This window comes from Toxorhynchites rutilus, chromosome 3 (assembly GCF_029784135.1).
Source record: "Toxorhynchites rutilus septentrionalis strain SRP chromosome 3, ASM2978413v1, whole genome shotgun sequence".
NCBI classification, from domain to species: Eukaryota; Metazoa; Arthropoda; class Insecta; order Diptera; family Culicidae; genus Toxorhynchites; species Toxorhynchites rutilus.
In genome coordinates this window covers 220,030,416-220,046,716 of record NC_073746.1, presented here as the reverse complement: position 1 = coordinate 220,046,716, position 16,301 = coordinate 220,030,416, and the positions used below count along the sequence as shown (strand labels likewise).

The 16,301-nt window shown below is 39.9% G+C and overlaps 1 protein-coding gene across 1 annotated transcript in view; it reads left to right on the top strand.

The window, feature by feature from the left end:
* The window catches only part of LOC129779579 (acetylcholine receptor subunit alpha-like 1), a 224,381-nt gene that overhangs the window by 29,960 nt on the left and 178,120 nt on the right, over positions 1-16,301 (top strand). The window lies entirely within an intron of this gene.

The window sequence follows — 16,301 nt, the reverse complement described above, 5'->3', positions numbered from 1 at the left end:
TTTATTTTCTTCTCCTACGTGAATACCTACCTATCTACCTGAAAAATGGATTAGTTTTCTGTTTACTCTTTATGAATATGTTGATGGTTCTGAAAAGAACCTTTGGTGTTGTGTTTTTGTTATCACTCGATATTCCCATCTTGTTCGGTTAAACCTTTCTGTTTAGCTATTGCGTTTGCCACTCGCCACAGCTTTCACAGTTGGAAAATTTCTTCCCATCCAGCTTGTGACATGTTGTTCAGTAAATTACATTTAATGCGACGTGCCGGAGAAACACTTTGCCACTCACTGAAACTAATTGTTGCCTTGATGAGCGCCGAACCGAAGCTGCTCTGTTCTTGATGCGGGTTTTCTGATTGTCGTGAGCAGCTTTGCAAGCCAACTCGAGCACTCCGACGGCCGAAACTCTATAATCGCTGTTAGGTATACTGGTGCTCCGGCACCAATCCGTTCGGCCTAGTTACCCTTGCGGAGCAATCAGTGAATGCGACCAACAGGGAACTGGAGACCTGCACGGTTCGAGTGAGACTTTGCCTTTCCCTTAACTTGTCCTCCTTTGTTACGTCCACGATGCCGATGCCGTACAACCACACGGGTTTACGGTTTGAAAGAAAATAAGATATTTTTTTGGGGTCCGCGTGTTTTATACTCTAGCGGTACACACTCACAGGATAGAGACAAATCGGCAGACTCAGCCAGAGGGGCGAGTCCAACGAGACGAACGAATGGGCGTTAAAAGGGAGCGATGGCAAAAAATACATTCATTACGATTTGTTCGCTCGTTGGATTCACATGCAGGCTAAAAAGGGTCCTTTTCAGGATCACAAAATTATCTTCAATCTAAAGAGTTTATTGTTTTGTTATCACTCGATATCCCCATCTTGTTCGGCTAAACCTTTCTGTTTAGCGATTGCATTTGCCACTCGCCACAGCTTTCACAGTTGGAAAATTTCTTCCCATGCAGCTTGTGACATATTTTACAGTAAATTACATTCAATGGCACGTCGCATTACCACCACTCAGTATCGGATTGGAGGTAATTTTAACCTGTAATTGAACAATTGCGATGACAGCGGTACAGTGTCGACTTTCAATGTGGGGTCATAATTTGGACCCCGAACTCTATGTTTACAAAAATATCCAACTAAATATGTCACATTACAGGTCCGTCCAATTAGCTAAATGTCGAGATAGATGTAAATTACTGTACTTTCAATCTAGAAGCAATTTAAGAATTGATGAAAATCAATAAGCTCAGAACAACTGCCAAATTCACATACTCATCATATCCTGACAAACAAATTATGAAAAAATCAATTTGTGTTTTATTATTATTTTGGATAATGTTTTAGAAAGCATTGAACTATATTTCCTAAACTCTTTTTTTTGGAAGGTTTAATGGCCCTGAAAAGCGCCTTGTTTTATGGAATGGTTCCAATTTAGAAAACTTAGTACTCGTGGTTTTGAAAAAAACCATTTCGAACGCCCTCGATGCCGCCTTGTTCTGGATTTGCCACCAAAGCAGTTTGTATAAAGAACAAACTTTTTTCTTCTGCTACCTGATGCCGTTTTGCGATTGCGTTTGCCACTCGCCACTCGCTGCAACTGCCTGTTGTCTTGATGTCCACCGAACCGAATGTGTTCTGTTCCGAATGCGGGTTTTCTTATCGTCGCGAGCAGCTTTGCCAGCTAACTCGATCACTTCGGCGGCCGAAACTATATAACGCCGGCTAGGTGGACTGGTGCACTGGTACTAACGCGCTCGGCCTAGCTACCCTTGCGGGGAACTCCAGATCAACACGGTTCGAGCGGGATTTTGCCTTTCCCTTCACTTTTCCTCCTTTACCATGTCCAGACATGGCTGCTTGGGTTGGTTTGTTGATTTGTTGTGATGTGAACCGATGTGGTGTACGGTTTGAATGAGAATGATCGTTACGGCAGCGGAGCGGGGATTTTTAAGCTGACTGGCTGGCTCGAGAATTACGCATGTGTGAGACTGCGACCAATGTTTCGTTCATTTTTTTCTTTTTCCTTTCCAATCGTGCTTCATTGTATTTCGCTGCTGCTCTGGTTGCCCGTTTTGGTCGGTACGATTTGAGAAGCACAAAATGGACCAATCAAAAATGGGCACATAGTGCATTTTACAATGCTTGATATTTCACAATTATTCAATTATTTATCTCAAGAAAAATGAAATGTTATTCGTTATGATAGATGCGTGGATATATTTCCTATCAATTGATGCAAAAACCTTTGCGATCTATTGAGAAATGCTCGAGTTAGAAGCGTTCCAAATCTTGCATTTTTTCCTACTTGTTCAGTGCCTAGATTTCCATTTCACCCCCTATATCTTCCGGTAAGACGTAGTCCTACGTCAAAAAAAAATGGTTGGGTTATATCTATGATATAACCGCAAAGTTGACGGTTAGTCCAGTCCAGGTTAGCTTAGCAATCATTTGTTTGTATTGATTTTATTTTTGATTGAATGAAACAATTTCCGAATCAAATATATTTGCTTCGTGAGTAAACAGATTGAATAAAATGCCATGTAAGGTCAATTCATGAATTGTGAAAGATTATGTTCTTCGTTACAAGTACATTTAATGACAGTTCTTTTTCTTTCGGTACGATGCCTAGGACAAAATATGTGAACGGAAGAATTATCAAACGATTATTTTATTCTACATTTCCCTCCGAAGTTTGCATCTCTCAAGTGTACGTACTTCTCGAACCGCGAATTTGTTTGATTTGATGAACTTCAGGTACTCAGTGCCAGAAATTCAGTGAGTAGAAGATATGAAGGCATATACTTCAATGCAATCTCGAATAACCGAGCCAAAGTATTGTGTTCGTACCCGTTTTTGTAATCCGTGTTAGGAAAACACTTTTCGGAGTGCAAAAAACATGCGGGTGCAGAAGTACCCCCGGCTTGCATGAATCAACAACTTCAACTTATACCGTGTTAAGGAAACACATTCTAGCCTGCACAAAGGCAAGCAGTTTGTACAAAAGTACTCGCAGTTTGCATTTATTTGCAAAACCGATTTCCCCAGACACCTTGGTTTTGAAGTCTGTGTTAGGCAAACACATTTCAGGCGGAACAAAAATACCCTCGACCTGCATGAATTTGCAATACCAATTCCCCAAGACACCTTGGTTCTGAACTCTGTGTTGGGGAAACACATTTCAGTCGAAACAAAAATGCTCCCGACTTGCATGCATTTGCAATGCCAATTTCCCCACGCTCCTTGGATTTAAAGCCTGTGTTAGGGAAACACATTTCAGTTGGAACAAACTTACATGTATTTGCAATGCCAATTTCCCCACGCTCTATGAATAATAATTTATTTATTTATTTATTTATTTATGAATAAGAAGTCTGTGTTAGGGAAACACATTTCAGTCGGAACAAAAATACTCCCGACTTACATGTATTTGCAATGCCGATTTCTCCAACACTGCTTGGTTTTGAAGTCTGTGTTAGGGAACACATTTCGGTGAGAACAAAAATCCCCACACTTTCATGTATTTGCAATGCCGATTTCCCCAAGGCTGTTTGGTTATGATGGCTGTGTTGGGGAAACTGTAAATCGGGCCAATCAAAACAAAGTAGTTAGGGCGTTTAGATAACGCTTAACATTTTACAGTTGTTCAATTGTTTATCTAATGAAAAATAATATTTTATTAATCACGATAGATGCGTAGAAATATTCCCTATCAATTGATGTAAACATCTTTCCGATACAGTAAGAAATGTTCGAGTTAAAGACATTTGGAATCTTTTTCCTGCATGTTCTGCGTTTAGGTTTTCATTTTACCCTCCATATACTCCGGTTAGACGTAGTCCCACGTCAAAATCATCTGGCATCCCTCACACACAAACTATTTCTCTCGTGAGAATGTTATCCGGCCGAATGCGAGCAAATTGCTCCGATCGAGAGTATGCCGTACTGCCCGATGGTAAGCTGATGCGGAAAATATCAAATTGAGAAGGAAATGAATCCTTTCTTACCGTTTTTTTCATCTGAGATATCCACTGGGAACTCGACTCAATAAATATGACTCACAGTTATCGCCTCTAAATCGGTTTCAAGCAACAAAAACATTTTAGAAATGATGTAGAAAATTACATCGAAAATCGCTTCCGAAGAAAATGATTTTTGTTATTTTTTTGAAGCATGTTAAAATTGTAAAACTTGCATGGTAGGATTCTATCATTGACTGGCACGATTGCCTATAACCATTTTTGCTAGTTTACGAGAAAATCAGGCGAATCAAATTGCCCGGCAAGGGCCTTTTAAACACATCTCTACATGGTCCGCTCTGACTGCATACTATGAGGAGTTTTCGTTGATCAATCATAACAATTTCGATCTGTTCCTCCTCCTGTATGCGCGGTTTTCCAAATCTAATAAATGTAGTATGTAGCATACATAATGCTTAACCAAATGTAATCAATAACTCGAAATTTTCAATTTTTGTGACTTGGTCCCCTCTGATTCAACAACGACCAACTGCCGTATGCTACCGGAGGATGCCCTGCTGGATTTCTCCCAGTATTGCATGATTCATGAATCTTAACAGAGCATTACACCCAATACCCTTGCTCCAGCAATTCATTTCCGCCGATATGAGCATTGCCAAACAACAATAACAATTATATACATATGGAAAACGTACTCAGATTGATTGGCTAGATGTCTTGGACATCCGTTTTACGGATATAGTTCAAGGTCCAGTCTGTTTGTTCGTGAAAGGAAATAAAAAAAAAGTTTTTATAGCTACATAAAACATAGTAACAGAGAAGCGTATATTTTCTGGCCATCCCTCAACCCTGCTACTAGGGAGAGCCTTTCTGAGAATAATCATTTCTATCGATTTCCTGTTAGCAATACGAATGTTATGCAGGATGTCAAAATATATTGGGGAGAACAAATTGCAAATCACATAAACCGTAATAGATAATCTTTGGCATAAAATGTGTCCCATGAATCCCTACGGATAGGACAGTTACGGCGCCTCTTCACCGCCAAAAGTAACTTGCTTACGTTGCCTGGTTATGGAGAATCTTGTTGAGATACGTAATACTTCCATTGTGTGTTGGAACGCCAAAACATCCTCTTATCATCTTTTTGATTTAACAAAAACCATGTGAATAGGTTTTTGATCTTGAAATCATGGAAAAGGGAGAGGGGAGGGGAGTTATTTACTACGAATGAAATTAAAATATTTATTACTTTGTTCTTTGCTAGTTCAATTCGATTTTTTTTCGAGAAATGCTACGCTACGCTATTCATATGGTATCAAATGTGCCATTTCTTGGAAACAACCAGTATTGCCAGGTGTATCAATGATGTTCGCAATTCGGTGTCTTTGACACTCCTGTACTCGCGCGAAAAATCGTAACTCGTACTCACAGTCAGTGCGCTTCTCTGTAATATTGCTATTGCGTATTTTAGGCGCTATTGGTATTTATTCGAAGAAAAAATATAATTGAATAAAAAAACACATTCGGTTGTTTTCCAAGTTACTCGTTGTTCACATCAAAATGACTCCTTTGTGGAATTTTCGAATTGTTAAAAAAGTCGCAATTAGCCAAGAGTACGCTAGCAATAAGCTTCTAGCAACATTCTACGTGAATCGAAAGCGAATAATTCGTAGATCGTAGTTCGTCCATCAGTAATACAAAAAAATTGCAATGGGTTGTATCTAGGACACCAGCGCAGTTTTCGACGTAGAACTACGGAATTATATTATTCAATCCTTTTGTTTATCAAAGCGGATATTATTTTAGAATGCATAGATTTTTTTTGTAATATCTTTTTAGACTTTCAATTTTTTATTGCTTCAGTAGACTCGAAAGAGTCGAGTAGAGTCGAAAGCTATCAGCACTTCTCGTTTATTTGGTTCTACTCGCATCAAACTTTCTTCTTCCCACTCAGATATCGATCACAAACTATAAACCCTTTTGCTCCTATATTGTCCTATATTCCGCTTGAGATGTGGTTGAACCCCACAACATGCAACAGTAAGGTTACCCTGCTGGAATTTGAAAGCATACTTTCATGAAATATACGTGTACGAGGTATGGCTATTAAATAACGAGACTGCGCACCTGGAGGGCGCCTAGAGGGGTGGGGACAAAAACGAATAGTGCATTCAGTAGCTTGAAGTGTATGCTATAAACATACGAAAACACGTTTTTGTCACTATAGTAGTTTGCGAGCAGCAGTGGTTTGAATGGAACGTGGTTCGTAGTGCGCGTCGGAAATCATGTGTGACGAAAAACACGAACAACAACACACCTGCCCATAACGCGCTGTCGGTGAAGCAATTTTTAGCCGATAAGGGCATTCCAGTGCTCGAACAATGCCCGTACTCGCCAGATCTAGCCCCATGCGACTTTTTTTTTTATTCCCCAAGATCAAATCCGTGTTGAAAGGTTCCCGATTTTAGTCCGTAGAAAAAGCGAAGGAAAAAGCGACGCGGCTTTTGAACGCCAAAAGAAGAGTTTCAGCACTGCTTCGAACAATGGAAAAAATGTATGGAAAGGTGTGTGAGGAGACAAGGGGAGTATATTGAAGGAGAACATATAGTTGTACCGTTATTTTTGAAATATAACCCTTTTTCGTAACCAGTCTCGTTACTTAATAGCCATACCTCGTATCTAAATAAATGCAGTGTACATCTATATTCCAAAATTCAGGATACTCTTCCATATTCGCACTAGCACAAAAAATTCTGCTCTTCTTTGTCGTAGCACACCTCGATACAGTGGGCATCCTCTCCTTGTATCGAGCTGTGTGTGTATGCGTGTGAAATCAGCATTAGGCATGAATGATATCCGCTCGTTGTGTTATGCTAGCTCACTCGCATCTGTGTTTTCATTCTATTCTATTTTTGGTTTCCACCTCTAACCCCGAGAAGGGCCCTTGTGGAAAAAAACTCTATTCTATTAATGTATCGGTTGCCCGTTATAGACAGCTCTGTTCGGGAATGCACACAAATCGGCAGAACAAATGTATGGGAAAATGAGAATTTTCATCATTTTGAACTGTTTAGGCATTAGTGGATTGTACTGTATAGTGTATCAAACAAATCTTAGAGAATTTACGATTCCATTGGTGTGCTAATCATCAGAATTTGTTCGCTGTGAAAATAGTTATTAACGTTAACTTTATTTCACAAAAACGTGACCTGTTTTCTGATTTGGCACCCTACCTGAAAGAGTTCTACGTCAAAAAAATTAGCTGCAAGAGATTTTTTGAACTATTCGTGTGCTTATGAGCGTCCATGGGCCAAGCCAAGCAGTGACATCCTGCTGAAGAGATGGCGGAGAAATGAGCGGAGCGCCGACCCACTTGATCACCTTGACGCCGCAGGGTTTTTTCTTCACAGAAAACATTTGCACCACCTTTGTGATGTATGAGCTAATTGATGACGTTCGACTAACAAAGTATCTAGTCATGTTCTGTTCTGCTATTGGAAAGAACTACAGACCTTCTATAAACTCACATTGCAACATTTTACAACCATCATCACTTTCACCAACATCTCCCTTATCTTCCGACATTCCTTTTTCAAAATATTCGTTAGCATGATTATTTACACTCGTCTTCTCCCCGGTCTCAGGCTCGATCCCTGCTCCTGTTATTCGATGATTAAATAAACAAACGGAATTCTATGGAAAATTGAATATACCAAGTGTTCCTAAATTCGAAACTCACTCCGCTGAGGAATAGGTTATGAAAGACTATCAAAACGGTGCATTTGGGCTTGAGCAACGAAATTTAGACCAGTGTTATCATAAGTGCTTTTTCCAGTTTATGTAATAAATGTTCAATACAATAACATCATTTTATTTTTGTCTCGAGCCTAAAATTTTTGCTCTTTTCATTTACGTGCAGTCGTCCTGATCAGCACTTTCCTTTCCTTTCGGTCCGGTCCACGTGCCTATCTTTATCGGTCGTCCCGAGCCGTACTTGTTCTACGTGATCGTCTCGATCCGCAAATAATTTTACTTCCATTTTACACATTACGGATTACATTCCGATCCGCACTCTTATTATCATTTTTTCATAGGATCGTACTGGGTCGTACTTGTTTGTGCGGTCGTTCCGATATTTTATCCATTCAACCTCTTTACTGCACGGTCGTCCCGATCCGCTTTTCTATAACCAAATCATCCTCATCATGTTTTTGTGTGGTCGTCCCGATACACGTTTTTATCATTTTATTTTGTAACTATTCCCCATTTTTCCATTTTCCCTTGGAACCCATTTGATCGTTTCTCTTGTGTATCTTTAAAGTAACATTCATTATTAATATATGACCGTGATCAAGAGTTTCAATGCGTTACTGTATTAATTCAATGGATTACAGGACTGTTAACCATCATTATTTTTTTTTACTTTTTTTAACCTACTAAACATAGAAACATAACTAAACAAACTTTGTTTTGTCACCCTATAGCAACCAAAGTACTAAGCTGCATCAATTGAAAAATAAATCGTTGTTTCTGGCAACAAGTTTAAATTTTGCTATCATTCAAGTCAATCTGCAGTTTAACATGGAACATTAGTATTTCTGCCAACCCTGCTGTTTAATTTATACTTTTGTCAAATGTATTATTTACTTACTGATAATCTTCATGCCTCCCATGGTAGGATAGTTCTGCTACTTGTAGTCTTCCGCTAACTTGGTAGTCCCGGGATGACCATGTCTTCGTTGCATCGATGGAGTTACAGTGCTCGTAATTTCGAGTCGTCCCCCAAAAGGTTCTGCTGCCCTTTTGCACACAAACTTGGGTGAAAAAAGTGTAAGGGGTTGTATCTAGGACACTACCGCATTATTGACGTAGAACTACGTAATTATATTATTCAATCCGCTTGTTTATCACTACGGATATAATTTTAGAATGCATCGAAACTTTTGTAATAACCTTTTAGTTGTTCAGTTATTTTTACTGCTTCAGTAGTAAATTCCTCACTTTTCTCACTTTACGATTGAACAGGGATCCCAACTATAAACACTCTCACTCCCATATTCTTGAGTGTGTGCTTGAGGTGTGATCGAGCCCCAGTACATGCAACAGTAAGGTTTTCCTACTGGGATTTGAAAGCATACTTCCATGAAAGATACGTTGTATCTAAATAAATGCAGTGTATGTCCATATTCCAAAATTCTGTATACCACTCCACTCGCACTAGCCCAAAATTTTTCCGTATGCTGCTGGCACCATGGCATCTTCCATTATTGCATCAATCTGTTCGTGTCTATGTGTGTGAAATCAACATTAGGTGATGTCCGCACGTTGTGTTGCACTAACTTACTTTTCGCTCGCAACTGTAGTTTTACTCCATTCCATCAGTAGAAAGAAACTCTACTCCATACTTCTCCTTCCCTTATCTTTCTCGACAAGGAAAGAATCCATTCTCTCTCGATGTTCGCCAGCAACGATGTTGCTCCGATGACCATCAAACGAGAAGTGGTGTGGGTTCAGGTCAGGTTAGGTTGGGTTTTTGATTTTAGAGATTTTATACTTTTTCAGTTCATTAATCTCTAGCCTTGAGAATGGCCATTGGAAAACTTTACTCTACTCCTGCATCACACCTCAACTTTTGGGTCACTTAATTCCCACGCAGAATCCCACTCCGCATTTTTAATATGTTACAGCATAGAACCCCAGACGAAGAAATTAAGTGGATTAGGATCCGGGGAATATGTCCGGTGATAAAATCGAACAAATTTTCTTCAAACCTTCTTTCTAAAGGGTTACTCTAAAGAATCAATTATGATATTAATTTTATAGTTATATCATCAGAGCATTAAGCATTTCAAGTTATTATTACAGAGTGTCCGAAATATGATTCAGAACGGTATTTCCATTTCCAAATTGAATATTTTTCGCTGCAGCTTGGCTGGCAAAACCGTCAACTCGCTTGGAGGAGCTGTTTTCGGAGTTTTGTTTTTCTTCGGCAACCGCAATGCTCATTATTTATAGCCAATCTCACCACAACCTGGACAATTCTTCCGGATCAGTGCAAGCAAGAAAAAATGATATTTGTGGTGGATTTTTGCCGAGCCTCGAATTTGGAAAATTGCTCTACGGTGTTGCATCTATCATTCACAATACACTGAATTCTTTTTTACGCGACTGATGCGTGCACGCAAAAAATAAAAACGCGTGATTTCGAGCAAATCGCGTAACTAAAACTCTCATAATTTCTAGAGAATCACGTGAAAAAAGATTGCCCCATCACCGACACACATTCGTTATAACCACACTTGCAAAAGCTTTCGTGTATAATAAAATCGCGCAAAAAAAGAATCCAGAGTACTCTATCTCCAAAGCGAGTTTGCTTTCAAACTTGGCGTCGGGCGGACAAAACCTGTGGCTGTTAGCTGCTCGCTGGCTGAAGTGAGACTTAAATTGAGATTGAAAATTAAAATTCTCTTATATTCGTGGAGCCTGGCTTATATTTCTGTTCTGCTCTACTACTGCGCGTCAGTGTTAGCTCTGCAGTGAGTTTGTTTTGTGCGTATTCTGAGGATTAGTTGTAAAGCAAACAACATTGCATGTTCAGCAAGATACTAAATTTTAAACAGACGCTGGGGTAGTATTTATTGGGCCACTTCTTTTTCTTTTTCCCTTAGATAGAAAGATGCAGGATAGTTAGCTACGCTTGTTTTCACAGTTGTATTGATATATTCAAATGCTACGTTAGTCCTTTATTTTGGTCGGCATAGTATTAGGAGCAGAGATTGGACCAATCAGAGCGTGGAGTTTTTGGTTTGATAACATTTGTCGTTTTTCAATTATTCTGTAGTGATAGATACGTAGAAATATTTCTAATCGATTGATGCAAACAGCCCTGTGCTCTATTAAGGAACAGTCGAGTTATAAGCCTACGTTCAAAAAATTATCAAAACAAAAATAGGTGGTAAGGTGATTTTGTTTAGCGCATGACCGCATTGTAGATGTATAGCTACGAAATTGTTTTTTTTTCAATTCGGTTGTTTATACATCGACATTGCAAAAAATAACTCTTCAGTAGAATATTTTGGTGTGTGACTTTGAACTTAAAATATATTTTTTTAATACACGGATGAAATGTAAATTGCTAAATTTGCTATCTCTCTTCAGTGTTCATAGAACGAACACTGCGTTTACATTTCTAACTAGCGATTCAAGACAACGACAGCGGAACATCAAGAAAACAGTTGACTAGAGCGAGAATGTGTAATATGAATGAGGATGTTGATGTGTTGAAAGTGCACCCGTGGCCGAGTGGTTAGCGTCTCACATTATCATGCCGGGTATTCGGGTTCGATTCCCGTTCTGGCCGGGGGATTTTTTCGTCAAAGAAATTTCCTTCGACTTACACTGTGGTCACGCGTATCCTAGAGCTTGCCCCTCGGAATATATTCAAGGCGTGTTATTTGGCTTAAAGAAATCTCAACTAAGTTAATGACGCTAATTAATGCATACGTTGAGACGGCAAAAGTTCCACAGGGAACGTAAACGCCATTCAAGAAAGAAGATGTGTTGAACTATAGAGGCTTTAAACAAGGAGAGTTAATTTGTCTTTAGGTGTAATAGAAATCGCGAATTGCTTCTTTTATACCTAATCCATTACCTAATTTTGTGTCATTTATGAATGCAGATGCCATTAGCCTGCTCGCTATGTTCTATGAGGGCATGTTCAGCAGAGAGTCACCTGTATTAACCCTTTCTCTACAACAGTGTGCTCCGCCGGTGTGCTACCGCTGAACGGAGCATAGCGCCGAAAAGTATGCATTTCGCACTGGTGTGTTTGATGTGCAGTATCACCCTGATGTCGTCTGAAGACGACGCTCGTACAGACAAGTCATCGCGCGGATGTCGTCTATAGACGACGCTCGTAGAGAAAGGGTTAAAGACTGACATTTTTTTTTATTTTACACACCTTTCATTCTATTGTCCGAACACGAAGAAGTAAAATACATTGATATTAAAATAGGGTGTGGTATACACTCTGTCATACTTCTATAAAACCACCCTGATTCTATTTCGTTGTAACACAAACAGTTGAAGTTTCAACAAGATACATTCATATATTTTAAAGGCTTAGAATAAAGTGTATTTAACGTAAATTTCGTTCAAAAGTGTTGTTTGTTTATTTATTGTGCTTCAATATCATAATTTCAGCTGTCCAGTTCCTATAAGACCATGTCAAAATTCATAAGTATTATCAATGAAAATTTTGAAGCGATCGGCTGATTTACATGTCAGTAATTGACAACCTTGCTATTTCGGCTAACAACCTGTGTTGAAATACTATTTACCAAATTCTGCTGAATGAATTTCTCGATATTTTCCCATGTTTCCGAAGTTGCGACCTTGAGCTCTTCAATCGTGTTGTGCTGTTTTCCCTCAGTGTAGATTTTGCGTACAAGGATCCCTCTGAGATTTTCAACAGGATTCAAGTTTGGAGAGTGAGCCGGCCAGTCCAAAAGATTAAGTTTTTGGTCCTTATTCCATTGCTTATTTTCCTTGCTGATACGAATATGATATGATATGTAAATTTGTTGTGACGATATCCACCCAAAAACGGAGAGAGGATTGTAAGCTATCTTGAGCTCTCCGGTTGCACAGAATCCCGTCCAAACCATGCACAAGCCTCTACCAAAATTTCTGGTTGAAAGATACTGTTCCTTCTTCCGTAAATCACGCCAGTACCCGTTGAAAACATCACGACCATCCTAATTGAACTTTTTTCCGTCAGTGAAGATAACCTATACATTTAAAAACTTTTCGTTATGGTATATAGCAAAATGTATTTTTTGAATATTCTTTGTCACAACATACTATGTCCCACTGTCGGATCATGTGAGCTTTGGCAAAACTCAGACGTCTTCCGATGTGAGATGGTGTAAGATAAGGAGCTTTAACCTTTTAAACCCTTTTTATGTGATGATTTTTTACCAAAACTTCTTGAATTGTCACCTGAGTAACTTTTAAATTGAAATATTGCTTTATTTGCATAATCGATTTTGAGGTATTCGAAGCTGTTCTAGCTAATTCCAGTTTATCCCGGTCAGAGAGCTTCGATTTACGTGGCTCTCTCCTTCTTACCGTATCCTTGAGGGTTCGTAAAATAATTGAGCAATACTTGATGAGATCATCCAATCCGACGAGAAATTTCTCTGATACCAACATTTTCTTGGTGGAATGCATCGATTCGTTTTTCTTTTCTCTTCATGAGCGCTTTTCCCTTCGGTATTTTCCAGATTTATTGATCAAAATAACTGAAACAATGGAAAAATGTAACTGGTCTTATAGAAACTTGACACTTGAAAAATACAAAACCTTTGGTTTACCTTCAGCGCTTGCACACACACATATGAAAATCATACAGTGTATGGTAGTCACCAATACAAATACATTAAAATATAAGTTGAAGCATTCTTTGTTTACAATGGCACAAAGCAGCAAGATCATTACCTGGTCTTATAGAAGTTGGTCAGAGTGTTGGCAGTCTACCATATTTGCTACTGAAGAACTGCTCCAGAGAGCTTGCCTTTCCAGCGGCTTGGAAAGCAGCTTCCTGTTCAGAAATCTGGCAACTATAAGAAGACGACAAACTACCGTTGCGTTTTCTGCCTCAGTGCTGTATCAGCAAAGTGTCTGCAATACTGAGGTAGCTAATCCTTCTATAATCAACATGAGCTAATGAGTATCGCTCTATCACAACGGAATGGATGTTCTTTGTTACAAGAGCCCACAGTTTGTGGTGCACCACATGGAAGTGATCTGAGATCTATTATTGAACATTTCAATCAATGACCTGTGCTTACTATGTTCATTGTTCAAGCATGCACTGGCCGATCTTATGAAAATCCACCGGGTGAGCGCATTCCTTTTCGAGTGCGCTCCCAATAGCCTCCTACTTCATCAACACAGGATGGAAACTTGAACACTGGAACTTGAAGCGCAGGTTCAATAGCAGATCAATTTCAATAGCAACATAATTTTGAGGAAGCCGGCAATTAAAGGGTGTGTCACATCAAATTGCATCACGGAAAAAACGCTGTAGAAATTTAATTCTTAGGAATTATATCTTCAGCTTTCGCTTATAATCAGATAAGAGTGTATAGATCTCGTTGGCCATGCTTCACTGTCAATTTTTCGTAAATTTGGAAAAATGTCGTCGAACGAAAAAGAGCGTCGTGAATTAATCCTGTGCACTCATTTCGAGAATCCGGAGTTGTCACATCGGGACATCGGTAAGATGCTGGGAATCGTCCAATCCACGGTCAGCAGAGTACTAAAACGATACTTCGAGAACCTAACCATCGACTGGAAGGTGAAGAACGGCAAAAATGGATGCTCCGTCAGTGAAAAAGATCACAAGCGCGTAGTTAAGTAGTTTAGACGTGATCCGAGAAGTTCGGTCCGGGATGTCGCCAATAAGCTGAATTTGTCAAATTCATTCGTCCAGCGGACCAAGCAGCGGGAGGGCCTGCGTACATACAAGGTTCAGAAGGCTCCTAACAGCGACGAAAGGCAAAACATGGTGGGGAAGACGCGAGCCCGGAATCTGTACATCGAAATGCTGACGAAGCCGCATTGCCTGGTAATGGACGACGAAACCTACGTCAAAGCGGACTTTCGTCAGCTTCCGGGCCTGTTGTTCTTCTCCGCAGAGGACAAATTCAGCGTTCCGGAGGAGATTGGCAAGCAGAAACTATCCAAGTTTGCCAAAAAGTACATGGTGTGGCAAGCGATCTGCTCTTGCGGAAAGCGGAGCGCCCCCTTCGTGATGACCGGCACGGTAAACGGGCAGGATTACCTTAAGGAGTGCCTACAGAAGCGCTTACTACCACTATTGAAGCAGCACGAGGGCCCGACCATCTTCCGGCCGGATCTCGCTTCGTGCCACTATTCAAAGGACGTGTTGGAGTGGTACGAAGCCAACGGGGTCACCTTCGTGCCAAAGGAAATGAACCCGCCCAACGCGCCGGAGCTTCGCCCAATAGAGAAATATTGGGCGATTATGAAGCAGGCCCTCCGGAAGAACCCAAAAGTTGTCAAATCGGAGGCGGACTTCAAGAGAAAATGGATTTCTGTTAAAAAAAAACTACAACCTGACGTTGTACAGAACCTTATGGACGGGGTAAAGAGGAAGGTGCGAGCATACGGGCTTGGGCTCGAAGTATGAATAAAAAGAAAATGCCAAAAGTTGTTTAATAGTTTTTATTTTACTGTCTAAAATTTTCAAAAGGATCGGTCTACTGGGCGAATTTCTACAGCGTTTTTACCGTCATGCAATTTGATGTGACACACCCTTTATTAATGATTAAATGGAACATACGACTGAAGACGAATTACTATGAACGCAATCGAAATTTTATCATCTCTATTTGGAAGCGCTGTATTGAGTAAAACTAAAGATAAACACTTTTACAGGGATTTATTGAAGGTAGATTTCCACTTTTCAACATATCGGTACGAATATTGGTTAATGCAGAATAATTGGATATGTAACTGAGGTAACAAATCCTTGTAGAAGTACACCATGATAGGTTTACGAGAATTCCTTGTAAACTGTTAGTTTACTTATGAGCTTGTTCAAATTGACCTTCGTGATGTTTACATGGTTGCTCTCATTTTACCCTTTTTGTTTGAAAGTTTGTTCTATAATTTATTTTATCACTCGTGTTTCATTTGTTCCATTTTTGGATTATTTGAAATTCGGATAAATCGGCGGGTGAATCAACCCCACGTGTAATACATCAGTAAACATTCCGCCCAACGAATGCGGAGAACCTCCACCGGGGTGCTTTGAACTCCTCTCTCCAGTCGATTCCGCCGAAGGCAAAATTTTTGGCTGTGCTGAATAACTGCTACATAAAACAAGCATGGCGAAAAAACATTATCGCCATGTCTCCAATAAATTCCTAACAAAGAAACAAAAAAATTAAAATGAGGGAGAGCCCCATGAAAACATATCCTTGCCATTTTGCGGCCTGTGCTTGGAAAACATGAGAGCATCTGAAAATCATGGGGAAATATTATTCATGAAAATGCCGAGCATTGCGAGAGAAACAATGCCAGCGACTTCTTCCGAGGACGCCGGAGACTGGCACCGAATCGCAAGGGAGTGCCGTAGCAAATTTTCCCCACAGTCACAGCCTGACGAAACAGAACAACCCCGCATCATCCGGAATGGCCCCGCAGCCGGAAACGCACCACACAGCGAGGAATGAAATGGAAAATGGAATCTGAAAAACGAGTACAGATGGAAAGAGAAAAATGT